The following is a 20,879-nucleotide window of genomic DNA, read 5'->3' as shown; positions in this document are numbered from 1 at the left end:
TACTCTAATGCAAGCAGTATAGAGAAGAGTAGGTGATATCTGGTGATCAAAGGGGGGGGGCTTGCCTGGTTGTTCTGGCAAGAGAGAGGGGTCGTCAACTCCGTAGTCGAACTGGGGGTCGCCGGCAGTCTCGGGGTCTATCGGAAAGAAGTAACGAAGGGGAAACACAATAAATAATAGAGAAATCAAAGCAACACAGGGCATAACATGGCAATACGCGGTGCTAGGCGTGCCCTAACGCAGTACTAGGTGATACCGTGAAAGGGGGCAAACATCCGGGAAAGTATTCCCGGTGTTTCGCGTTTTTTTGATAGACAGGCCGGAGGGGAAAAGTTGCAGGTTTGATATGCTAGGGACGTGTGGCTGTCAAACGGACTGCGTATCCGGATTCGTCTCGTCGTTCTGAGCAACTTTCATGTACAAAGTTTTTCCACCCGAGCTACGGTTTATTTTATATTAATTTAAAAAGGATTTAATCATTTTCAGGAATTAACAGATTTAATTTAAACCAAAAATAGGTTTACTACACCAGCATGACGTCAGCATGACGTCAACGGTCAACTGTGACCGTTAACCGGTCAAACTGACAGGTGGGCCCGTTCGTCATTGCCTTAGACTAACTAAGCAGGTTTAATTAGTTTAATTAAGTCATTAGGTTAATTTAACAGATTTAATTAAGTTAATTAATTATCTAATTAATTAATTAATATTTTTCTAATTAATTTTCTATTTTTTTACCCTAAAACGTTCAGGGGCGGGGCCCCACTTGTCAATGGCCCAGGGGCCAATTGGGTTCAGGCGAGCAGCGGGGCGGGCACCCGAACGGGCGCGAGCCCGAAGGGCGCTGGACGCGCACGGCGCACACCGGCGCCGGCGGCCAGTGCCAGGGGTGGCGGCGGAGGGATGGCCGGGGCGAGCAGGAGGCCAGGGCGGCGCGCAGGCGGGTGAGGCCGGCAGGGCTCGCAGCGATGGCGAGCGGGGTCAAGCGGGGCGGCACCAGCAGCAGCAGATACGCGGGCGCGCGTGCACGCGCGAGGCGCGGCCAGAGGACGGCCAGCGCGCGGCCGGTCGCGGCCAGGGGGCGGCGCGGGGCGCACGTGGGGTGACCATGGTGCGAGGTGTAGGCGCCGCAGGGCGCGCCGTGACCGCGGCCAACAGCCGGAGCCTGGGACGGCGTGGGGCGGCGACAAACAGCGTTGGGGAGGGTCAAACAGGGGGAACGGGCGAAGGCTCACCCCGGGGAGGCCGTGGAGGAGCTCGGCAAGGCCGGGAGACGCCGACGGTGGAGATCGACGGAGAAGACCGCGGCGGACGAACGGGAGAGAGAGGAGAAGAGAGGGGTTGCGGTCCTCACGGTCGAGTAGAGATCGGGGCGACGAGGCTCGAAGGAGGCCGTCGGGGAGGAGGACGGGGACGCGTGCGTCGACGGAGTCAAGGCGGAGGAGCTCCGAGTAGGAGCGAGAAGCGACGGCGGGGTCGTCCTTGGGCGCTGGGGACGGCGGCAAGCGACGGTTCCCCGGGCGGGGTCGCGCGGGCGAGGTGGGGCTCCGACGCGGCAAGGGATCCGGCGCGGGGTGCTCGACGACGATGGAGAACGAGAGGGAGTGGGGTGGTCGTGCGGGGCGACGGGGATGGGCGTCGTGGGTTCATTCCCCCCGATCCAGATCGTGGAGGAGAGGGGGATCGTGGGTGGGGAATTGGGGATTTAGGGTTATGTGGGAGGGAGAGGTGGCCTTGTAGGCCAGAGAGGGGGGGGGGTGCGGTTGGGCCGGTTGGCTAGCTGGGCCGCACGGCCAACTGGGCCAAGGCCCAGTCGGGGGGGGGGGTTGTCTTCCTTTTATTCTTTTGTTTCCTTTTTATATTAGTAATTTTGCTTTATTGTTTTATCTCTATGCTCATTTAGTTTTGTTTTACAAAATATATACAGAAGCACCTAAATTAGTGTGAATAGTTTTAACACTTCCACAAAAAGTCCACACCTAATTAAAATAGTTTAATACTCTATAAATTATGAAAGGCATTTATTTAAATGTCTAAGCTATTGTTTTATTTATTTTAGAGCCTTTAAACACTTTATCAAAGTTTGGTTTCTCCGCCACAATTACCTATGCAATATTTGGATTACTCCGAACATTTAAGTTTTAATATTTGAAAACTTTTATTGTTTGTCTTTATTTTGAATTTGAATTTTGAATCGGTTTTTTGAACTAACCCGAGATTAACTACAGTGACAGAGGTGAAGTGGCATCATTAACGGGGGTACTGTATCCTAATTATCCGGGCGTCACAATTCTCCTCTACTACAAGAAATCTCGTCCCGAGATTTAAGAGGTAGTGAAAGGGGGAATGGATTGGTTACTAATCTAGCGGGCCTTCTCAGTCGTGATTGCTCTCCTCGAAGAGGTCGATCCATAACGCTGATGTCTTCATACTTCAGCTTGAGGTCATCATGATGAAGTCGGTATCCTTTCTTTGGGAACTCCATCGTACTTACGAATAGGAAAGGGGCAGCTTCAAAAGGACAGACCTCTACAAGGCTGCTTATCCGGTAGATAATATTAGGGAAGGTGGCAGAAAGTAACTCTCGAGTTGAAACTTTAAGAAATTAACGAGAGCAAAATAATGAGGTTTCATGGGAAGTTTCGAGCGAGCAGGCAACAGTTCGATGCCCGAAAATAGGGTGGGAAAGCGGCTCAAAGCAATTGGGAATAAGTATTGCGTCCGGTAACATATTTGATGATCTCTCGGAAGGTGGTTCGTGAATTACATACGAGGCCACACGCGAGGAACAACCTTGGGAAGAGAGGGTGCAGGAGAGTCAGGTTTCGATCCTGTGGAACTGTGGGTTATGGGCCCACCATGTGGTTAATAGTAGGAAAAGCGTTGATATCTTGCACGGTCATGATAGCAAGACATGTCATATAATAACCTGTCAGTTATGTCGGCAACAACATCGGTACCAAGTGCGAGGGATGAAGAGAACAATTTTCCTGCTCGTGAAACGAGGCGGACCAATAGGCAAAGTTCTCATCCATCGGTGGTTACCGGAATGTCATCAACAATAGTAACAGGGTCTCACTGACAGAGTTGTACAATGAGGTGCTTACTAAGCATGGAATTATCACTGCACAGTTAAGTCAGATTACAAAAAAAAACTTAGCAAGACAATGGAAGGAAAATGTGATTATCAGGTTTTAAACAGAAGAATGGAAAGGAAAATGTGTTTTAAACACATAATTCAGGGATTATATCTTTCCCAAGGACCAGCAGAGCATGATATCCTTGGCAGGATATAATAAAAACTCTTTAGGAAAAGGGGAAAGAAATTTCATGACATTACCCATGCAACGGTGTTTGGATAATTGAGCAGGTAACATTTAGCATTGGGCTTCAAATGTTCTTGTTGAAAATCGGAGTACCACTGATATGCTTCGAGATAGCATTGACATGGTCATCAGGTAAGGATCAGACTTAAGATACACAAATGATCCATCAGGAAAACTCGTAGAATAAGCCTTACAATTTCCTCATGGAAGAATGAATAACCTTGCTAAAAAGGAAACTATAACAGCAGGTCATCCGGCCAGGTGTGCTGGGCATGCCATCCCTTACCGGGTCATAAAAGACCAGTGTTATAACTCTTGGAAAAATGTTCCAACCATCATATCTGACCGAGATTCAGATCCGATTGGTGTCAGGATACCTCAGACATTTGGATGCTTGAGAAGAAAAGGTGCAACACAATTTGACGAGAAGACATTGTGAGATTCTCAGAAATGATCTATGGAAGTGAGCTCTGAAACAAGAGTTCATCATTAAACCAAGGAGAAGACGAGGAGGTGGCTGATAGGCTCAGCAACAAATCATCGAGATTTCCAAAGGATTGATTTCCACAATTATGTGAACAAGGAAATATCATTTGTCAGATCAAATGATATAAGGAAGTATGCTCAAGGAAAACATACACAATTAAACATTGGTTGAAAGGTGCGCCCGAAATATGGGTTGGGTTGCACGACCAATGTCAGAATGGTGATTCAATAATCAATAGTCTAAGAATGAATGGCCGACCATTAACTTCAAAGAAATAGGGTTGCTAGAGGTGCAGAATCCAAATAACACCGTTCACTTGTTGGTACCCCGGTTGGAATCAACACGAGGACCAAGAAAGAATGGTGATGGTGAGAAGTATCACTATACCAAAAGTTCTTAAGAGGTGGTGAAATCTCACGACATTCTTGACATAAAAGATGGTAATACTCTAAGGTAAAGGAGAACAAATGCTGGATAGCAAGGATCTCAAGGTATAACACAAAACGCGAACAAGTTTGTGTCGAACGGAAGGCAATAAAGTGGTCGATGATAACACAAATCATCAAGGGCAAGGATGGTATTTCTCATCATGAACTCAATTGATATCCTGGAAGGAGCCAAAATGTTGATGATGATCACGACAATTTGTCGAGAGAATTTATGAAGATGTAATCAATTGTCGACGACATCAAGTCAAAGGAATGATGAAGCAAAAAGGTTATGAAACCATGGGTACGACACAAACTCGAAATCAAGTTTGTTGGTCAAGGAGAAATGGTATGACGAGGGAGATCGGCATGAGCTTAGCTCATCGTCGAAAGTTGTGCTCTGGAATAAGGACCAGGTAGCACAGTTTAAAATCATCAAGACAATGATATAGCCAAAGAGCGTAGGAAGGATGTGATCGGGTACAAACTCGTAAGTAAAGAATATTACCAAAAGTTGTTGAACCGTAGTGCGGACTCGGTTCAGTTATCGGTTTTTTTTTCTGAGTGCCCGTGAAAAATTTGGAATCAGTGAGGATGTAGTACTTGAGATTATCGAGGTACCAGGGTGTAATACTCAACGGAAGATCAAAGTAAAGGTTGGACTGGTGTATTGATCCACAGGAGACAAGTGCTTAAACTTTGCCATGAAATGGGGTCAAAGAAGAACATATGGTCGAAACCACGATTGCAAAAGGCCGGATCCCAGATATGAGAACTTATACCAAGGGAAAAATAATTTAAGAGAAGCTTTAATGATAAGATCAACATCGTGTCCATGGGCATGAACACAAAGTTCAAGGTCGACTCCCACTTCTTCAATGCATAACCTTTCATTCACCTCTCGTATTTTGAAAATGACATTAGTAGTTGAAAGTTTTACCTGGTGCAATACTAGATAAGTATGACCCGTGAAATCTTCCGGGTTTGCACAGATTAGGGGAAGGCATTAGTTCAAACCATCGGGTATCTTAGGAACATATATCACAAACTTCAGGGGTAAATAACACAAGCTCGAAAGTAGAGCATGGTTGACAAGGAAGAGGATACAATATACCAAAGGCATTATAGACCGGTGGAAAGGCTCACAAGGTTATTGAATATTAAGGGCGATGTCAGATGAAATCCAACAATGGATCTGACGATCCACAACGGAGCTGATGTGAGTATCGGTACTCTACCAGAAGAAGAAAGAATGCAAGGGGATCAGCTGATAGAAACAACTAACTAACTCAAAGCTCAATGCAAGGAAATTTTATGATTTCCAAATCAAGGGATCAGAAGCATTCGTTCTGATCGAAAATGAATAAGCTCAATAGACTTAGAAGCACAAACGATCAAGGCATCGATAGGTCAAGAACCAGCTCATATCCAAATGACGTCTGAGCCGGAAGGATGAATCCTAGGATTCGACTGAGGAATGCGAGCATCCTCAACATATTGAATCAACAGACTTAAAATGATAAAGGCAAGGGTGGCCAACAAGATTACGAAACTTATGGGATTAACCATAATGCAAGCAAGCGAGAATTTCAAGAGCAATAGGCTGCTCGGGATTTTGGAAGATCAAATGATATTTTGAAGTCTTTGGCGTAACACATGATCAACGGGGAATGAGCGGATACTCGATAAGTGTGAGAATTTTCCGTAGGGGTATTCAAGTGACGAAGAACAGCAAGGCAGTAAGCTCAAAGGATTCTCAGAGTACCTTGTAATAAAAAGATCAACTGGGAATAAAATTAAGAACGACAGGTGTAAGTATTTATCCATAGGGATATTTTGGTGGTAGGGAATTGCAAAAACAACAGCCACAAGGTCTCGAGATAATATCGGAGAGTATTGTCAGAATCTTCTGTTGAAGCAGTCGATCATCCGTAATGAAAGGGCTCTCCGGCAGGAAGTGGTAACGAGAACCTAGAGTTAGATTTTAGTAAAATCATTTAACCAGAATAGAAGAGAGATCAGAGTCCTAGAGCATAGGTCGAGGAATAAAAGATCCTAATACCACCCAATGGCGACGTGGGCCCATGGGCCGCACAGCCATGTTAGTAAAACAGTTTTCAGCGACTAGACTCAACTTCGGCCAAGGAGTGTGGAAGGGGATTCCTACAGGCAGTCGGCTCTGATACCAACTTGTGACGCCCCCGATTCAATCGTACACTAATCATACACGCAAACGTGTACGATCAAGATCAGGGACTCACGGGAAGATATCACAACACAACTCTACAAATAAAATAAGTCATACAAGCATCATATTACAAGCCAGGGGCCTCGAGGGCTCGAATACAAGAGCTCGATCATAGACAAGTCAGCGGAAGCAACAATATCTGAGTACAGACATAAGTTAAACAAGTCTGCCTTAAGAAGGCTAGCACAAACTGGGATACAGATCGAAAGAGGCGCAGGCCTCCTGCCTGGGATCCTCCTAACTACTCCTGGTCATCGTCAGCGGGCAGCACGTAGTAGTAGGCACCTCCGGTGTAGTAGGAGTCGTCGTCGACGGTGGCGTCTGGCTCCTGGGCTCCAACATCTGGTTGCGACAACCAGGTAGAAGGGATAGAGGGAAAAGAAGAAGAAAGCAACCGTGAGTACTCATCCAAAGTACTCGCAAGCAAGGAACTACACTACATATGCATGGATATATGTGTAAGGGGCCATATCAGTGGGCTGAACTACAGAAAGCCAGAATAAGAGGGGGATAGCTAATCTTATCGAAGACTACGCTTCTGGTAACCTCCATCTTGCAGCATGTAGAAGAGAGTAGACTGAAGTCCTCCAAGTAGCATCGCATAGCATAACCCTAACCGATGATCCTCCCCTCGTCGCCCTGTGGGAGAGCGATCACCGGTTGTATCTGGCACTTGAAAGGGTGTGTTTTATTAAGTATCCGGTTCTAGTTGTCATAAGGTCAAGGTACAACTCCGGGTCATCCTTTTACCGAGGGACACGGCTATTCGAATAGATAAACTTCCTTGCAGGGGTGCACCACATTCCCCAACACGCTCGATCCCATTTGGCCGGACACACTTTCCTGGGTCATGCCCGGCCTCGAAAGATCAACACGTCGCAGCCCTACCTAGGCACAACAGAGAGGTCAGCACGCCGGTCTAAATCCTATGGCGCAGGGGTCTGGGCCCATCGCCCTTTGCACACCTGCATGTTGCGTACGCGGCCGGAAGCAGACCTAGCCTAATGGCGTTCCAGTCCAATCCGGCGCGCGCCACTCAGTCGCTGACGTCACGAAGGCTTCGGCTGATACCACGACGCCGGGATACCCATAACTACTCCCGCATAGATGGTTAGTGCGTATAGACCAGATGGCCAGACTCAGATCAAATACCCAGATCTCGATAAGCGTGTTAAGTATCCGCGAACGCCAACCAGGGCTAGGCCCACCTCTCTCCTAGGTGGTCGGAACCTGCCCTATCGCTCCGCCTCAAATATCCACTCGCGGGTGCTCCTACGAGCCGACCCGTCTTTAATCACAACATGTATCATGTATAAAGTATAGTATATACCCGTGATCACCTCCCGAGTGATCACGGCCCGATAGTATAGCACAGCAGACGGACAAGAATGTAGGGCCACAGATGGAACTACTAGCATCCTATACTAAGCAAGTAGGATTGCAGGTAAAGGTATCAACAGTAGTAGCAAGGACAGGCTATGCATCAGAATAGGATTAACGGAAAGCAGTAACATGCTACACTACTCTAATGCAAGCAGTATAGAGAAGAGTAGGTGATATTTGGTGATCAAAGGGGGGGGGCTTGCCTGGTTGTTCTGGCAAGAGAGAGGGGTCGTCAACTCCGTAGTCGAACTGGGGGTCGCCGGCAGTCTCGGGGTCTATCGGAAAGAAGTAACGGAGGGGAAACACAATAAATAATAGAGAAATCAAAGCAACACAAGGCATAACATGGCAATACGCGGTGCTAGGCGTGCCCTAACGCAGTACTAGGTGATACCGTGAAAGGGGGCAAACATCCGGGAAAGTATTCCCGGTGTTTCGCGTTTTTTTGATAGACAGGCCGGAGGGGAAAAGTTGCAGGTTTGATATGCTAGGGACGTGTGGCTGTCAAACGGACTGCGTATCCGGATTCGTCTCGTCGTTCTGAGCAACTTTCATGTACAAAGTTTTTCCACCCGAGCTACGGTTTATTTTATATTAATTTAAAAAGGATTTAATCATTTTCAGGAATTAACAGATTTAATTTAAACCAAAAATAGGTTTACTACACCAGCATGACGTCAGCATGACGTCAAACGGTCAACTGTGACCGTTAACCGGTCAAACTGACAGGTGGGCCCGTTCGTCATTGCCTTAGACTAACTAAGCAGGTTTAATTAGTTTAATTAAGTCATTAGGTTAATTTAACAGATTTAATTAAGTTAATTAATTATCTAATTAATTAATTAATATTTTTCTAATTAATTTTCTATTTTTTTACCCTAAAACGTTCAGGGGCGGGGCCCCACTTGTCAATGGCCCAGGGGCCAATTGGGTTCAGGCGAGCAGCGGGGCGGGCACCCGAACGGGCGCGAGCCCGAAAGGGCGCTGGACACGCACGGCGCACACCGGCGCCGCCGGCCAGTGCCAGGGGTGGCGGCGGAGGGATGGCCGGGGCGAGCAGGAGGCCAGGGCGGCGCGCAGGCGGGTGAGGCCGGCAGGGCTCGCAGCGATGGCGAGCGGGGTCAAGCGGGGCGGCACCAGCAGCAGCAGATACGCGGGCGCGCGTGCACGCGCGAGGCGCGGCCAGAGGACGGCCAGCGCGCGGCCGGTCGCGGCCAGGGGGCGGCGCGGGGCGCACGTGGGGTGACCGTGGTGCGAGGTGTAGGCGCCGCAGGGCGCGCCGTGACCGCGGCCAACAGCCGGAGCCTGGGACCGCGTGGGGCGGCGACAAACAGCGTTGGGGAGGGTCAAACAGGGGGAACGGGCGAAGGCTCACCCCGGGGAGGCCGTGGAGGAGCTCGGCAAGGCCGGGAGACGCCGACGGTGGAGATCGACGGAGAAGACCGCGGCGGACGAACGGGAGAGAGAGGAGAAGAGAGGGGTTGCGGTCCTCACGGTCGAGTAGAGACCGGGGCGACGAGGCTCGAAGGAGGCCGTCGGGGAGGAGGACGGGGACGCGTGCGTCGACGGAGTCAAAAGCGACGGCGGGGTCGTCCTCGGGCCTGGGGACGGCGGCAAGCGACGGTTCCTCGGGCGGGGTCGCGCGGGCGAGGTGGGGCTCCGACGCGGCAAGGGATCCGGCGCGGGGTGCTCGACGACGATGGAGAACGAGAGGGCGTGGGGTGGTCGTGCGGGGCGACGGGGATGGGCGTCGTGGGTTCGTTCCCCCCGATCCAGATCGTGGAGGAGAGGGGGATCGTGGGTGGGGAATTGGGGATTTAGGGTTACGTGGGAGGGAGAGGTGGCCTTGTAGGCCAGAGAGGGGGGGTGCGGTTGGGCTGGTTGGCTAGCTGGGCCGCACGGCCAACTGGGCCAAGGCCCAGTCGGGGGGGGGTGTCTTCCTTTTATTCTTTTGTTTCCTTTTTATATTAGTAATTTTGCTTTATTGTTTTATCTTTATGCTCATTTAATTTTGTTTTACAAAATAAATACAGAAGCACCTAAATTAGTGTGAATAGTTTTAACACTGCCACAAAAAGTCCACACCTAATTAAAATAGTTTAATACTCTATAAATTATGAAAGGCATTTATTTAAATGTCTAAGCTATTGTTTTATTTATTTTAGAGCCTTTAAACACTTTATCAAAGTTTGGTTTCTCCGCCACAATTACCTATGCAATATTTGGATTACTCCGAACATTTAAGTTTTAATATTTGAAAACTTTTATTGTTTGCCTCTATTTTGAATTTGAATTTTGAATCGGTTTTTTGAACTAACCCGAGATTAACTATAGTGACAGAGGTGAAGTGGCATCATTAACGGGGGTTACTGTATCCTAATTATCCGGGCCTCACAGTTTACTAGAGTCAGTAATCTAGTTCACATCGCTATGTGATTAACACCCAAAAAGTGATCATGTTTTTCTTGTGAGAGAATTTTAGTCAACGGGTCTGCCACATTCAGATCCACATGTATTTTGCAAATTTCTATGTCAACAATGCTCTGCATGGAGCTACTCTAGCTAATTGCTCCCACTTTCAATATGTATCTAGACCGAGACTTGGAGTCATCTAGATTAGTGTCAAAAACTTGCATCGACGTAACCCTTTACGACGAACCTTTTTGTCACGTCCATAATCGAGAAACATACCCTTATTTCACTAAGGATAATTCTGACCGCTGTCCAGTGATCTACTCCTAGATCACTATTGTACTCCCTTGCCAAATCAGTGCAGGGTATATAATAGATCTGGTATACAGCATGACATACTTTATAGAACCTATGGCCAAGGCATAGGGAATGACTTTCATTCTCTTTCTATCTTCTGCCGTGGTCGGGCTTTGAGTCTTACTCAACTTCACACCTTGTAATACAGGCAAGAACTCTTTCTTTGACTGCTCCATTTTGAACTACTTCAAAATCTTGTCAAGGTATGTACTCATTGAAAAAACTTATCAAGCGTCTTGATCTATCTCTATAGATCTTGAAGCTCAATATGTAAGCAGCTTCACCGAAGTTTTTCTTTGAAAAACTCCTTTCAAACACTCCTTTATGCTTTACAGAATAATTCTACATTATTTCTGATCAACAATATGTCATTCACATATACTTATCAGAAATGCTGTAGTGCTCCCACTCACTTTCTTGTAAATACAGGCTTCACCGCAAGTCTGTATAAAACTATATGCTTTGATCAACTCATCAAAGCGTATATTCCAATTCCGAGATGCTTGCACCAGCCCACAGATGGATCGCTGGAGCTTGCACATTTTGTTAGCACCTTTCGGATTGACAAAACCTTCTGATTGCATCATATACAACTCTTCTTTAATAAATCCATTAAGGAATGCTGTTTTGTTTATCCATTTGCCAGATTTCATAAAATGCGGCAATTACTAACATGATTCTGACAGACTCTAGCATAGATACGAGTGAGAAACTCTCATCGTAGTCAACACCTTGAACTTGTCGAAAACCTTTCGCGACAATTCTAGCTTTGTAGATAGTAACACTACTATCAGCGTCCGTCTTCCTCTTGAAGATCCATTTATTCTCAATTGCATGCTGATCATCGGGCAAGTCAACCAAAGTCCAAACTTTGTTCTCATACATGGATCATATCTCAGATTTCATGGCCTCAAACCATTTCGCGGAATCTGGGCTCATCATCGCTTCCTCATAGTTCGCAAGTTCGTCATGGTCTAGTAACATGACTTCCAGAATAGGATTACCGTACCACTCTGGTGCGGATCTCACTCTGGATTACCTATGAGATTCGGTAGTAACTTGATCTGAAGTTACATGATCATTATCATTAGCTTCCTCACTAATTGGTGTAGAAGTCACAAGAACAGGTTTTGTGATGAACTACTTTCTAATAAGGGAGAAGGTACAATTACCTTATCAAGTTTTCTACTTTCCTCCCACTCACTTCTTTCGAGAGAAACTCCTTCTCTGGAAAGGATCCATTCTTAGCAACGAATGTCTTGCCTTCGGATCTGTGATAGAAGGTGTACCCAACAGTTTCCTTTGGGTATCCTATGAAGACATATTTCTTCGATTTGGGTTTGAGCTTATTAGGATGAAACTTTTTCATATAAGCATCACAACCCCAAACTTTAAGAAACGACAACTTTGGTTTCTTGCCAAACCATAGTTTATAAGGCGTCGTCTCAACGGATTTTGATGGTGCCCTATTTAACGTGAATGCGGCTGTCTCTAATGCATAACCCCAAAACGATTGTGGTAGATCGGTAAGATACATCATAGATTGCACTATATCCAATAAAGTACGGTTATGACGTTCGGACACACCATTATGCTGTGGTGTTCCAGGTGGCGTGAGTAGTGAAACTATTTCACATTGTTTTAACTGAAGACCAAACTCGTAACTCAAATATTTTACCTCTGCGATCATATCGTAGAAACTTTTATTTTCTTGTCACGATGATTTTCCACTTCACTCTGAAATTCTTTGAACTGTTCAAGTGTTTCAGACTTATGTTTCATCAAGTAGATATCCCCATATCTGCTCAAATCATCTTGTGAAGGTCAGAAAATAATGATACCTGCTGTAAGCCTTAATATTCATCGGACCACATACATCAGTATGTATGATTTCCAACAAATCTGTTGCTTGCTTCATTGTTCCGGAGAACGGCGTTTTAGTCATCTTGCCCATAAGGCATGGTTCGCAAGCATCAAGTGATTCCAAAATCCCATCAGCATGGAGTTTCTTCATGCGCTTTACACCAATATGACCTAAACGACAGTGCCACAAATAAGTTGCACTATCATTATTAACTTCGCATCTTTTGGTTTCAATATTATGAATATGTGTATTATTAAGATCGAGATCCAATGAACTATTTTCATTGGGTGTGTAACCATATAAGGTTTTATTCATGTAAACAGAACAACAATTTATTCTTTTACTTAAATGAATAACCGTATTACAATAAACAAGATCAAATCATATTCATGCTCAACGCAAACACCAAATAACACTTATTTAGGTTCAACACTAATCCCGAAAGTATAGGGAGTGTGCGATGATGATCATATCAATCTTGGAACCACTTCCAACACACATCGTCACTTCACCCTTAACTAGTCTCTGTTCATTCTGCAACTCCCTTTCGAGTTACTACTCTTAGCAACTGAACTAGCATCAAATATTGAGGGGTTGCTATAAACACTAGTAAAGTATACATCAATAACATGTATATCAAATATACTTATGTTCACTTTGCCATCCTTCTTATCCGCCAATCACTTGGGGTAGTTCCGCTTCCAGTGACCAGTCCCTTTGCAGTAGAAGCACTTAGTCTCAGGCTTAGGATCAGACTTGGGCTTCTTCACTTGAGCAGCAACTTGCTTGCCGTTCTTCTTGAAGTTCCCCTTCTTCCCTTTGCCCTTTTCTTGAAACTAGTGGTCTTGTCAACCATCAACACTTGATGTTTTTCTTGATTTCTACCTTCGTTGATTTCATCATCACGAAGAGCTTGGGAGTTGTATCCGTTATCCCTTGCATATTATAGTTCATCACGAAGTTCTACTAACTTGGTGATGGTGATTAGAGAATTCTGTCAATCACTATCTTATCTGGAAGATTAACTCCCACTTGATTCAAGCGATTGTAGTACCCAGACAATCTGAGCACATGCTCACTAGTTGAGCGATTCTCCTCCATCTTTTAGCTATAGAACTTGTTGGAGACTTCATATCTCTCAACTCGGGTATTTGCTTGAAATATTAACTTCAACTTCTGGAACATCTCATATGGTCCATGACGTTCAAAACGTCTTTGAAGTCCCGATTCTAAGCCATTAAGCATGGTGCACTAAACTATCAAGTAGTCATCACATTGAGCTAGCCAAACATTCACAACGTCTGCATCTGCTCCTGCAATAGGTCTGTCACCTAGCGGTGCATCAAGGACATAATTCTTCTGTGCAGCAATGAGGATAAACCTCAGATCACGGATCCAATCCGCATCATTGCTACTAACATCTTTCAACACAATTTTCTATAGGAACATATCAAAATAAACAGAGGGAAGCAACAACGCGAGCTATTGATCTACAACATAATTTGCAAAATACTACCAGGACTAAGTTCATGATAAATTTAAGTTCAATTAATCATATTACTTAAGAACTCCCACTTAGATAGATATCCCTCTAATCCTCTAAGTGATCACGTGATCCAAATCAACTAAACCATAACCGATCATCACGTGAGATGGAGTAGTTTTCAATGGTGAACATCGTTATGTTGATCATATCTACTATATGATTCACGCTCGACCTTTCGGTCTCCGTGTTCCGAGGCCATATCTGCATATGCTAGGCTCGTCAAGTTTAACCTGAGTATTCTGCGTGTGCAAAACTGGCTTGCACCCATTGTAGATGGACGTAGAGCTTATCACACCCGATCATCACGTGGTGTCTGGGCACGACGAACTTTGGCAACGGTGCATACTCAGGGAGAACACTTCTTGATAATTTAGTGAGAGATCATCTTATAATGCTACCGTCAATCAAAGCAAAAATAAGATGTATAAAAGATAAACATCATATGCAATCAAAATATGTGACATGATATGGCCATCATCATTTTGCTTCTTTGATCTCCATCTCCAAAGTACTGTCATGATCTATATCGTCACCGGCATGACACCATGATCTCCATCATCTTGATCTATATCAATGTGTCGTCGCGTGGTCGTCTCGCCAACAATTGCTCTTGCAACTATTGCTATCGCATAGCGATAAAGTAAAGCAATTATTGGACGCTTGCATTTCATGCAATAGAGAGACAACCATAAGGATTTTGCCAGTTGCTGATAACTTCAACAAAACATGATCATCTCATACAACAACTTATATCTCATCACGTCTTGACCATATCACATCACAACATGCCCTGCAAAAACAAGTTAGACGTCCTCTACTTTGTTGTTACAAGTTTTACGTGGCTGCTACGGGCTTAACCAAGAACCAATCTCACCTACGCATCAAAACCACAACGATAGTTTGTCAATTTGACTCCGTTTTAACCTTCGCAAGGACCGGGCGTAGCCACACTCGGTTCAACTAAAGTTGGAGAAACAGTCACCCGCAAGTCACCTATGTGCAAAGCACGTCGGGGAAACCGGTCTCGCGTAAGCGTACGCGTAATGTCGGTCCGGACCGCTTCATCCAACAATACCGCCGAACCAAAGTATGACATGCTGGTAGACAGTATGACTTATATCACCCACAACTCACTTGTGTTCTACTCGTGCATATAACATCAAACCATAAAACCTAGGCTCTGATACCACTGTTGGGGAACGTAGTAATTTCAAAAATTTCCTACGCACACGCGAGATCATGGTGATGCACAGCAACAAGAGGGGAGAGTGTTGTCTACGTACCCACGCAGACCGACTGCGGAAGCGTTGACGCTACGTAGAGGAAGTAGTCGTACGTCTTCCCGATCCGACCGATCCAAGCACCGTTACTCCGGCACCTCTGAGTTCTTCGCACACGTACAGCTCGATGACGATCCCCGGGCTCCGATCCAGCAAAGCGTCGGGGAAGAGTTCCGTCAGCACGACGGCGTGGTCACGATCTTGATGTTCTACCGATGCAGGGCTTCGCCTAAGCTCTGCTACAATATGATCGAGGTGGAATATGATGGCAGGGGGCACCGCACACGGCTAAGGAACGATCTCAAGGATCAACTTGTGTGTCTATGGGGTGCCCCCTGCCCCTGTATATAAAGGATGGAGGAGGAGGAGGCCGGCCAAGGCTAGGCGCGGCCAGGATGTGGAGTCCTACTAGGACTGCAAATCCTAGTAGGAGTCCACCAAGAGGGGAGGAAGGGAGAAGGAAGTGGAGGAGTAGGAAAGGTGGCCGGCCCCCTTTTCCCTAGTCCAATTCGGACTAGAGGGGAGGGGGGGCGCAGCAGGCCCTTTCTCCTCTTCCCACTAAAGCCCATCAAGGCCCAATACTTCTCCCAGCGAATTCCCGTAACTCTCCGGTACTCCGAAAAATACCCGAATCACTCGGAACCTTTCCGAAGTCCGAATATAGTCGTCCAATATATCGATTTTTATGTCTCAACCATTTCGAGACTCCTCGTCATGTCCCCGATCTCATCCGAGACTCCGAACTCCTTCGGTACATCAAAACTCATAATATAATTGTCATCGAAGCCTTAAGCGTGCGGACCCTACGGTTCGAGAACAATGTAGACATGACCGAGACACGTCTCCGGTCAATAACCAATAGCGGGACCTGGATGCCCATATTGGCTCCTACATATTCTACGAAGATCTTTATCGGTCAGACCACATAACAACATACGTTGTTCCCTTTGTCATCGGTATGTTACTTGCCCGAGATTCGATCGTCAGTATCCAATACCTAGTTCAATCTCGTTACCGGCAAGTCTCTTTACTCGTTCTATAATACATCATCCCGCAACTAACTCATTAGTTGCAATGCTTGCAAGGCTTAAGTGATGTGCATTACCGAGAGGGCCCAGAGATACCTCTCCGACATTCGGAGTGACAAATCCTAATCTCGAAATACGCCAACCCAACATCTACCATTGGAGACACCTGTAGAGCTCCTTTATAATCACCTATTTACGTTGTGACGTTTGGTAGCACACAAAGTGTTCCTCCGGCAAACGGGAGTTGCATAATCTCATAGTCATAGGAACATGTATAAGTCATGAAGAAAGCAATAGCAACATACTAAACGATCGGGTGCTAAGCTAATGGAATGGGTCATGTCAATCAGATCATTCAACTAATGATGTGATCCCATTGATCAAATAACAACTCTTTGTCCATGGTTAGGAAACATAACCATCTTTGATTAACGAGCTAGTCAAGTAGAGGCATACTAGTGACACTCTGTTTGTCTATGTATTCACACATGTATTATGTCTCCGGTTAATACAATTCTAGAATGAATAATAAACATTTATCATGATATAAGGAAATAAATAATAACTTTATTATTGCCTCTAGGGCATATTTCCTTCATAATTATGTTAGGAAGTTACACTAGCTTTGACGATCCGATCATTCATGGAATGTTTTCCGGCATTGCCAACATATTGAGTACTTCAGTTGTAAGTCTGTATGCAGTTCTCTTTGAAAGAGAAAAATGCATACATGCTTCGGTGAATGGCCACCCCCTTCTATTTTAGTAACACTGCACTTCTTAGTAGTACTTGCTAATCAGTATGGTTATTGGTCTGTAATCTTATTGTTTCTACATTAATTGGTCTACAATGATTTCTTGGCAGTTGATTTTTTGTTTGAGATTCATGCTGTGTATTTTTCTCTGGCATGTGTTGTTTGTTGTGAAGAGGGAGCATATTAAAATTGCTCGTTAGTTTTATACTTATGAATAAGATGAGGGAGTGTATTATGCGTAGTTTTTTTGTTGTTGACATGGAGTCTCATCTAAGTTGACGACGAGTCATTGGATGCTACAAGAGAGTTGCTAGAGTGTGTGGTAATCTTCCAAGAGCATCTACAATAGATATGTACACTGATTCGGATGACTCGAAGTCACATACCGGATACGTGTTTTTATTAAATGGTGGAGCTGTCAGTTGGTGTAGTTCTAAGCAAAGCGTCGTGGCGGGATCTACGTGTGAAGCGGAGTACATAGCTGCTTCGGAAGCAGCAATGAAGGAGTCTAGATGAAGGAGTTCATATCCGATCTAGGTGTCATACCTAGTGCATCGGGTCCAATGAAAATATTTTATGACAATATTGGTGCAATTGCCTTGACAAAGGAATCCGGGTTTCACAAAAGAACCCAGCACATCAAGAGACGCTTCAATTCCATTGAAGATCAAGTCAAGGAGGGAGACATAGAGATTTGTAAGATACATATGAATATGGATGTTGCAGACCCGTTGACTAAGCTTCTCTCACGAGCAAAACATGATCAACACCAAGACTCCATGGGTGTTAGAATCATTACTGTGTAATCTAGATTATTGACTCTAGTGCAAGTGGGAGACTGAAGGAAATATGTCCTAGAGGCAATAATAAAGTTGTTATTTATATTTCCTTATATCATGATAAATGTTTATTATTCATGCTAGAATTGCATTAACCAGAAACTTAGTACATGTGTGAATACATAGACAAACAGAGTGTCCCTAGTATGCCTCTACTTGACTAGCTCATTAATCAAAGATGGTAAAGTTTCGTAGCCATGGACACGAGTTGTCATTTGATTAACGGGATCACATCATTAGAGAATGATGTGATTGACTTGACCCATACGTTAGCTTAGCACGATGATCGTTTAGTTTGTTGCTATTGCTTTCTTCATGACTTATACATGTTCCTATGACTATGAGATTATGCAACTCCCGAGTACCGGAGGAACACTTTGTGTGCTACCAAACGTCACAACGTAACTGGGTGATTATAAAGGTGCTCTACAGGTGTCTCCGATGGTGCTTGTTGAGTTGGCATAGATCGAGATTATGATTTGTCACTCCGATTGTCGGAGAGGTATCTCTGGGCCCTCTCGGTAATGCACATCACAATAAGCCTTGCAAGCAATGTAGCTAATGAGTTAGTTACAGGATGTAGCATTATGGAACGAGTAAAGAGACTTGCCGGTAACGAGATTGAACTAGGTATTGAGATACCGACGATCGAATCTCGGGCAAGTAACATACCGATGACAAAGGGAACAACGTATGTTGTTATGCGATTTGACCGATAAAGATCTTCATAGAATATGTAGGAACCAATATGAGCATCCAGGTTCCGCTATTGGTTATTGACCGGAGACGAGTCTCGGTCATGTCTACATAGTTCTCGAACCCGTAGGGTCCGCACGCTTAACGTTCGGTGACGATCGGTAATATGAGTTTATGTGTTTTGATGTACCGAAGGTAGTTCGGAGTCCCGGATTTGATCACGGACATGACAAGGAGTCTCGAAATGGTCGAGAAATAAAGATCGATATATTGGATGACTATATTTGGACTTCAGAAGGGTTCTAGACAAGTTCGGATAAAATACCGGTGTACCGGGGGTTACCGGAACCCCCCGGGGAGTGTAATGGGCCTATTGGGCCTTAGTGGAGAAGAGGAGGGGAGGCCAGGGGAGGCCGCGCGTCCCCTCTCCCTCTAGTCCGAATTGGATAAGGAGGGAGGGGGCGCCCCCCTTTCCTTCCCCCTCTCTTCTCCTTCCCTCTCTCCTACTCCTACTCTTGGAAGGGTTGGAGTCCTACTCCCGGTCGGAGTAGGACTCCCCTTGGGACGCGCCTAGGAGGGCCAGCCTATCCCCCTCCTCCACTCCTTTATATACGGGGAGGGGGGCACCCATAGACACACAAGTTGATTAGTTGATCTTTTAGCCGTGTGCGATGCCCCCCTCCACCATAATCCACCTCGGTCATATCGTAGCGGTGCTTAGGCGAAGCCCTGCGTCGGTAGCATCATCATCATCGTCATCACGCCGTCGTGCTGACAGAACTCTCCTCAAAGCTCTGCTGGATCGGAGTTCGTAGGACATCACCAAGCTGAACTTGTGCTGAACTCGGAGGTGTTGTACGTTGGGTACTTGGATCGGTCGGATCGTGAAGACGTACAACTACATCAACCGCGTTCTCATAACGCTTCCACTTACGGTCTACGAGGGTACGTGGACGATACTCTCCCCTCCCGTTGCTATGCATCACCATGATCTTGCGTGTGCGTATAATTTTTTTGAAATTACTACGTTCCCCAACACTGAACATATAGGGATGATTTGAGGGGGCTGTTGAGTCGCATTTTTGTGACCGATCACAGACTGGGCTATCTACCCAGACGTATAGGGAGGATTTGAGGTGTCTGGCTCTAGATGCTCTAAGAAAGTGCCTTTTACTTGCGCCCAAAGTGGGCTCAACGTGCAATATCCGCTTACGTGGCCATCTAATAAGGCTCTCTAGCCATTGATAAAGTGGTCAATGGGACGTCGTGACCGGCCATTGTCTTCAACAACCTCGCACCGCCTCCACGTTCCCCTCTCTAAATCCCTAATTCCTGCAATGCAAAATCTCACATCTAAACTCCATATGAATTGTTGCCTCGTAGGCTTTCCCATCCGGACATCGTGCTTTGTCGGCCCCATTCCTCCTTATAGATTTGACATCCTATGTTATGGCATGATTGTCATCTGCCACGCGATGAAGGACAAAGCTGTAAGTAGAGGGTGATAAAAAGGTGTACACTACATTGAAGATTGGATACTTAAACCAGACAACATGGACTTTTTTATGGGGAAAACTTCAACAAGGACTTCTACGACCCCGATTCACGATAATGCAAGTCCTCTAATTTCTTAGTTCATTCATTCGTTGATTTTGGCTCACTCTGCTTTCCCCATGTCAGGTTGTGAAAAATCCTAATAGGTCTTGGGATCTACTAATGCATTGAGAAAAATGCACTCACCACAGTGTTCAGCTATCATAAGTTGAGTTGATGAGTATTTGATGAAAGAGGCAAGAAATGCACTCGTCCAATTGAATGCTAGTACAGAAGAGTTTTGTTCGAGACTAGTGTTGTAATATTAGTTTAAATGAAGTTCCTTCCGAGGCATTTACTATCGAACGCCTAGGTAAGCAAGGTCATTCGACGCATTTCTTGAATTGCCTCCCATAACATAGAGTTTGAGACGATTAACCAATATGCATGTAGGAAAAACAAACCTCCAATTGTTGACCGTGGTGTAGTCAATGGCACTGTTGATCACAATACTCTCTTGTAAGAGAAGACTTCAGAAAATAGCATGGGGATATGCACAAGCCTGAAGTCGTGTCCGATATGAGCAGAGCAACACTAGTCATAAAACAGCTCGGAGTCTAACACTGGTACAGCTCGGGGCTCAATCCGTATTCGGAAAAAACTCCTACTAATACTAGGAGTACTCAAAATAACAAAAC

Source organism: Triticum urartu, chromosome 7, assembly GCF_003073215.2.
Source record: "Triticum urartu cultivar G1812 chromosome 7, Tu2.1, whole genome shotgun sequence".
Taxonomy (NCBI): Eukaryota; Viridiplantae; Streptophyta; class Magnoliopsida; order Poales; family Poaceae; genus Triticum; species Triticum urartu.
The sequence above is the reverse complement of the archived record's forward strand: the minus strand, read 5'-3'. Positions refer to the sequence as shown.